This window comes from Arvicanthis niloticus, chromosome 3, assembly GCF_011762505.2.
Source record: "Arvicanthis niloticus isolate mArvNil1 chromosome 3, mArvNil1.pat.X, whole genome shotgun sequence".
In the NCBI taxonomy this organism is placed as follows: domain Eukaryota; kingdom Metazoa; phylum Chordata; class Mammalia; order Rodentia; family Muridae; genus Arvicanthis; species Arvicanthis niloticus.
Genome location: NC_047660.1, coordinates 125,433,507 through 125,439,506, shown reverse-complemented (window position 1 = coordinate 125,439,506; position 6,000 = coordinate 125,433,507). Strand labels below are relative to the sequence as shown.

The following is a 6,000-nucleotide window of genomic DNA, read 5'->3' as shown; positions in this document are numbered from 1 at the left end:
AAATTCTGTCTTCTCTGCCTTTCCCTCCCTCTCTCTCCCCTCCCTCCTCCAACCCCTCTCTTTTCCCTCCCTTTATTTCACTTCCTCTTTTCCTCCTCTTTCTTCCTTCCTTTCTTTCTTTCTTTCTTTCTTTCTTTCTTTCTTTCTTTCTTTCTTTCTTTCTTTCTTCCTTTCCCTGACATAAGTTCTTGCTATGTAGCCCAGACTGGCCTAGTGGAATCTTGCACCCAGCCCCCTGAACACTGGGATTACAGGCATGTGCCAGTGGGCCTGGTTTCTAAGAAGGATTTTCTGATTATCTCTTGAAGCAGGTCAGAAGATCCTCACTGGAGAGGAGCCTTCCCACATCTGCAGAAAGGAGCAGGCAGTCTATCCCAAAGACACCAGGAGAGCTCTGCACAAGCTTTGTGTCAAACTTTCTCCCATTTTTCACTGTTGGATCATTTTCTTCTGCCCCCACGTGTTTCTAGGACCATTCCTTCTTCACCAGGTCCAGCGGAAACACGTGCACACACGGGGCCACTCATTTCTTAAAGCTTTAGCTTTACTATGAAGACCTGTGTCACAGAAAACATGAAGTAAATTTGACTGCTTGTTTTTCATCATCTGTCTTTAGTTACAGAGGCTTTAGCCATAGGGTGATGCAAAGCTATTTCTCCTCTGTTGTTGCGCTGATTCCCGCTGTCCTCTATGTATGTTCTCTGTGTATACAAATTTAGGTTTTCAAAGCCTAGTCTGAAGGCAGGGAACTGGGGCCTACTGCTTGGGTTAATGGACTCTAGGCTGCACTGTGCCCCACTCCTCCTTCACCTTCTCTTTGGCCCCTTAGAGCTGTGCACCAGGCTTCATCTTGGCAGCTTCCTTGTCCTGTGGAGGTTCTTCATTATTCCTACTTATCCACCATAAAACATTTCCAGGACTTACTTGTGTCAGCACAGCATTAGATACAACAGAGAAGCTGTCTCCAGCACATCCAGGAGATGGTAACAAAAATATCATGAAGTAAATAGCTTACAAGCAACAGTTCTTTCTCATAGTTCCAAATGCTGCAAAGCTCAATAGTAAAATCCAGGTAGATTGACAGTCTGGTGAGGTCCCATTTCCCAACTTTGAGAGAACACCTTTTCCATGTACGAACAAAGAGGAAGAGGCAGATAAGGTCCTCAGGCCCCTATAAAAGGGCATCACTCATCTGAGTCTTGAGAGCTCCACATTCAAGAGCTTAATGACTCCTGAAAGGCCCCAATTCTATCACCACCAACATGGAGATTAGGTGTCAAAACGCGACTTTGGGGAAGGTACAAGCCACCAGGCAGCAGCAGGTATGGGACAAAAAAAAAAAAATCAAATCAAAAGACAGTGAGGACAGAAATATAATGACCTTCGGCTAAAATGAGCTATCCTAGGGAGAGCCTTCAGAGAACTCTCTGGCTCTCACTCCATGGAGTACAGGTTCAGTTCGCAGTGACTGTAACAGGGAAGCACCAGATAACAAAGGTACTCAGAATTTCCACACGGGGAAACTATAGCAGGTCATATTTAGACAGAAAAAAATTTTCCACATCTTTCCTTTTAAGGGAAGTAAAAATCCTTTGGTGTGCTGCTGTGGGAGTCATGGGTTGCTACCAGGTTGTAAAGTTTAAAAGCTCTGATTAGGACTCCCAAACCAGGAATATAAAAGTGCAATTTCCCCTTCCCCTCCGAAGACATATTTATTGGCATCTATAGTGAAAAGAAAAAAAAAAAAGCTTGTGAGATTCCCAAATGTATCCAAATAAGCAGTTAAGAATACAAAATGTGCATATGCCACATCAAAAGGGGTATTGTAATTTAAGGACTGTGGGGTAAAAATAAAACCCAAATCTGCCACAGTTGCAGAGAAATGGATTTAATCCTCTGTCTGAGTTATTTGCTACGAAATATTATCCAACCCCCACAAATCTTGACACAAATCTTGGTGGAAAGTTAACCAGACCCTTGGGTTCTTGCAGGCCATGGTGGTAAGGTCAGCTAGTCTTTGTTCCCCTCCCGGGACCATCATATAACTCGAAAGGAAGGCTAGGCAGACAGACGGTTGTCTGTTTGCACTTGAATTTCTAGCACGGACATGGTCCTGCTTGTGTTCGAGTTGCTTCATGAAGCTCATTGCAAAGACTAGCCAGATAGGGCAGCTCCGTTGTACCTGGGAGAGAGGCTCCTGAGAGTGTAGCACAGTCCCTTCTCATGGGGCCCCAGCTGTGGTTAGGACCATGAGGACTCCACATGGCACTTGCTGAAAGGAAGAGCTTTCCCCAAATTCTATTTGTCATGCTTCAGTGCCAAACAAAAAATGATTTTTAAGGTTCCCATCGCACATGCAAATGATGATCACAAGGCACAGAAGAAATTGTAGAAGAAACTAGCAGTAGAGCTGAACTTGACCTTCTCAACATTGTTATGTGTTTATTAAACATCTCCTCAGGTCAGTCCTTGGATCAACTCAAATAAAAAATGTGTAGAGTATTCTTGAAACACTAGAAGAAGTCACAAAGGCCAGACAGTGGCTAACACCAGGAGCAGGCTCAGAAATGCCATGATGGAACCTATTTGCAAAGCAGCTAGGGATAAATGTCAGAGGGCAAATGTCAGAGGGCAAAATAACTCATTTTCCATGTTCTCAAAAGGATTTTATGAAGGCACCCTGTCGGTGCCACATGTCCTCTCTCTGTTAATTCTTTCAACAGAGTCTCCTCCCACCTTTGGAGAAGGCAGATTCTGTGGTTGAGAACATCATGGAAAACTAAAAGGAAAAAAAGAGAAAGGAAGAAAGAACCCCCAAACTAAAAATTCACCGGTGGTCATTTTGAACTCATAAACAGTTACTTAGCTTTGAACTCATGTGTTTGATTTAGGGTTGATGAGAGCTCCACACTGAAAGGTTCTAAGAGACTCTTTCGAAAAGGAAGAACAGGTTGTGTCTTGTACCTTCAGCCCACTCCAGGACAGGCCCTTACTTGGTGACATGGGATGTAAGTCCTACAGCGCAATTGCTGTCACTCCAGACTCTTTGGCCAGGGACCTTTAGGTGACTTTTAGAAAATTCAAGGGGAGAGTGTGAGCATTATTGTTTGGCAGATGCGGTGGCAGGAAGTTGACATTATTATGTTGGCGGTTGTAATGAGCAGCTTGTGCTCAGAGAGAGTATTCAAGAGAGCCAGGCATACAGAGGACAGGGTTGAAGACAGCCACAGGCTCAGGCATACAGAGGACAGGGATACCTGTAAGGATGAGCCACAGGGTCTACACTGAAGTAGGGGGATTGGGGGTGGCAAGGACAGCTCTCCAAGAGCTAAATTTCAGAGCTAATGGGGTTAGTGATGACTGACATACAGAAGGAAGAAAGCAAGAGCACCTGGGAGATTGGTTCTTGAGAAGGTACAAGATGTGGCATTCTGGCAAACAAGTTATAATGTTATTGATAGTGGGCAGCTCAGAAAAGCAAAGAAAAGCTTGGCGTCTGTGGCATGGACAAAACGAGAGTTATCAATTAAAATTCATGATTCCTGTGGCACTTTTTATGCAGTCCTTACCTGAGGTGGTGATATGATTAAAAAAAAAAACTACAGATTGACTTTGGAATTAATGATATTAAACTGGTATGTGGAGGCACAGGACTGAGCAGTGGATGATGAGTTTTATATTATGTTTTCTTTGAAAGACCAAGATTGACAAATCAGAGGTCTATGGATTACACTAGGTTATAGCAAGAAGTAATTAGGAATGAAGTCCCTACTTCGACACGGTGCCTTCCTCATGTAAGGGTGTCTATTGTGACCAAATTAAGGAAGCATGGCGCCATGGGGATTTTCTCCCAGTATGGATTACTTCTATCATGGTATGGAATTCTTAAGGATTAAGACCTGATGTTTGATATTTGTCATCGTAATGTGAGGAACAAAAGATAAATGAAATTTTATCAGTATTCTGATTGGTCAGAATAAATGTCACCTGCACTCTATTAGTTGAGACCATGTCTTAATTCCCTTGTGTCCAGTTAGAGAGGGCTCATGTAAGAATGCTATCAACACTGTAAATTATAGTCAAAGCGAAACTGTGTTTGTTTTCCTTATTTTAGTATATTTATTAATTTACCTATTTGTTCTCTTTATTTTTAGTGATTTTTAGCCAGAGACAAGAATGACTTTATCTTAAAATTCACTCATGAAGGAATATTATAATGCTGGAATCCTATAGGTCTTGTAAGATTTTACCTAACAGAGTTTTGTCTAGGCATTGACATATTATGTATTTCCTCTAAGGCAAACCTTGTCTTGTATTTATTCTTCTGATTATTTTAATATTAAGTGCATGCATATTCATAAATACAAACATGCATATGCTTTTAGAGTTCAGTGTCACTTACAATCAAAATATGTTGTAAAAAATTTAAAAATAGACAATTCAGATAAAATATGTTGTAATAATGTTTTACTTTTTAAATTAATAAAATATACCTAAAGTTTATAAATAAAATAACCCCCTCACCACTAAAGGATATTAAACACAGAAGTAAAAAGAGTCTGTCATTTTAATTTATTTAATCGTTTATTTTAAAAGGACTGACTGTACTGAGATCTATTTAATACAAAGAAAAGGATTCTTGGTTTGACTATCATAACTATACTACATTCAAGTAAACAATCTTTAGATGATTAAAATGATGCCTTACTTATCTAATGAATGATGAATAAATTACATATATTATACGTGTAATAATTCTTATGCAAATCAATATTGATCTCTGTAATTTAGAAAGAACAAAACCCAGATCTGAGCTAAAGGTGCATTTCTGGACTATTCAGTTTCACTCATGTGGCTAGGGAAATGGCTAGAATCTTTTTAATAGCTACACATGCAGAAAGGAGGTAAGAGCTTTATCTATACCCTCGGTAAGGAAGCCCCACACACGTGTGAGAAAAGAGACAAGCTAGAGATCCAAGAACACAACTGAAAACTTCCTTTGGTGTATCTGACACCCACACTGTGACTTCGGAGACCACTCAGCACACAGAGCAGGGACACCTCCCACAGTCTGGACACAAGGCTCTATTTCTCTTTGACTCTGTGCAGTTGTGTGTTTTCCCTGAAAATTTTGGCCCAACTCTTGGTTTCCTCCCCCTTGGATTCCATACCCTAAGTTTTTTCGGTAATGCTAGAAGCTGGCCTGGATTCCCAACATTTCAACGTTCCTAATTAAAGGGGGTGTCTTTCTCCAGCTGGCAGATGGTGCTGCCGCAGCCTGATTCAAACAGAACCGTGTCTGTGAGGCCTTTCCTGTCAGAGATCTACCAGGAGAAGCAAACACACTGGGTACACCTTCCAAAGCAAGAGATCGGTGAGTGACAGGCTTTGAAAGGTGGTAGTGGGTGGGGTAGAGGCAGACAGATGGTGAGGGCGGTGGGAGGGGCCCAGGACTAATGCCACACTTGGAAGTCTTTCCCACCAGAAGATCTGCTGTATCTTTTTTCAGGAGCTTATAAAGGCAGTGGCTCACAGAGGAATCCAGGAGACCTGGCCATGGATACCCACTGCTCTACAGCTTAGCGAAAGGCATGGTCTTAACTTTTCTACAGTCTGGTTTCCTTATGTACAAAATGGAAGAAAAAAAATTTAACTTCATCAGAGGGAAATGTTGACCCAAAGACTCATGTATGCAAAAGATTATTATGTACCTGACTAACATAAGACTCCCATAATGAAACTATATTGCTACATTTAAGTTAATGAACTAATGTATATCTACCCTAGATATTAGAGACATCAATTATTTTTAGAGAGTGTATACTCAAATATTACTGACCCAGATAGCCTCATAGCACCTTATCGGACTGCTGTCTATTCAATATAAAAAAAGTACTTAACTGATTCGTTTCCATTTGGGGTATAATCTAATTTTTTGACTTAATTATACCTTAAGGTTTTATTTTTAAAAAATTAGTCTGGATTTTAAATCCGATGCCA

General features: G+C 41.0%; 1 long non-coding RNA gene across 1 annotated transcript in view; it reads left to right on the top strand.

Annotated features, from left to right (window-relative positions):
* Positions 1-5,174: 5,174 nt before the first annotated feature.
* Positions 5,175-6,000, top strand: part of LOC143441630 (uncharacterized) — a 37,058-nt gene continuing 36,232 nt past the window's right edge. Inside the window, exon 1 of the long non-coding RNA XR_013109197.1 lies at positions 5,175-5,374. This is a non-coding gene — a long non-coding RNA (uncharacterized LOC143441630). The remainder of the gene's footprint in view (positions 5,375-6,000) is intronic.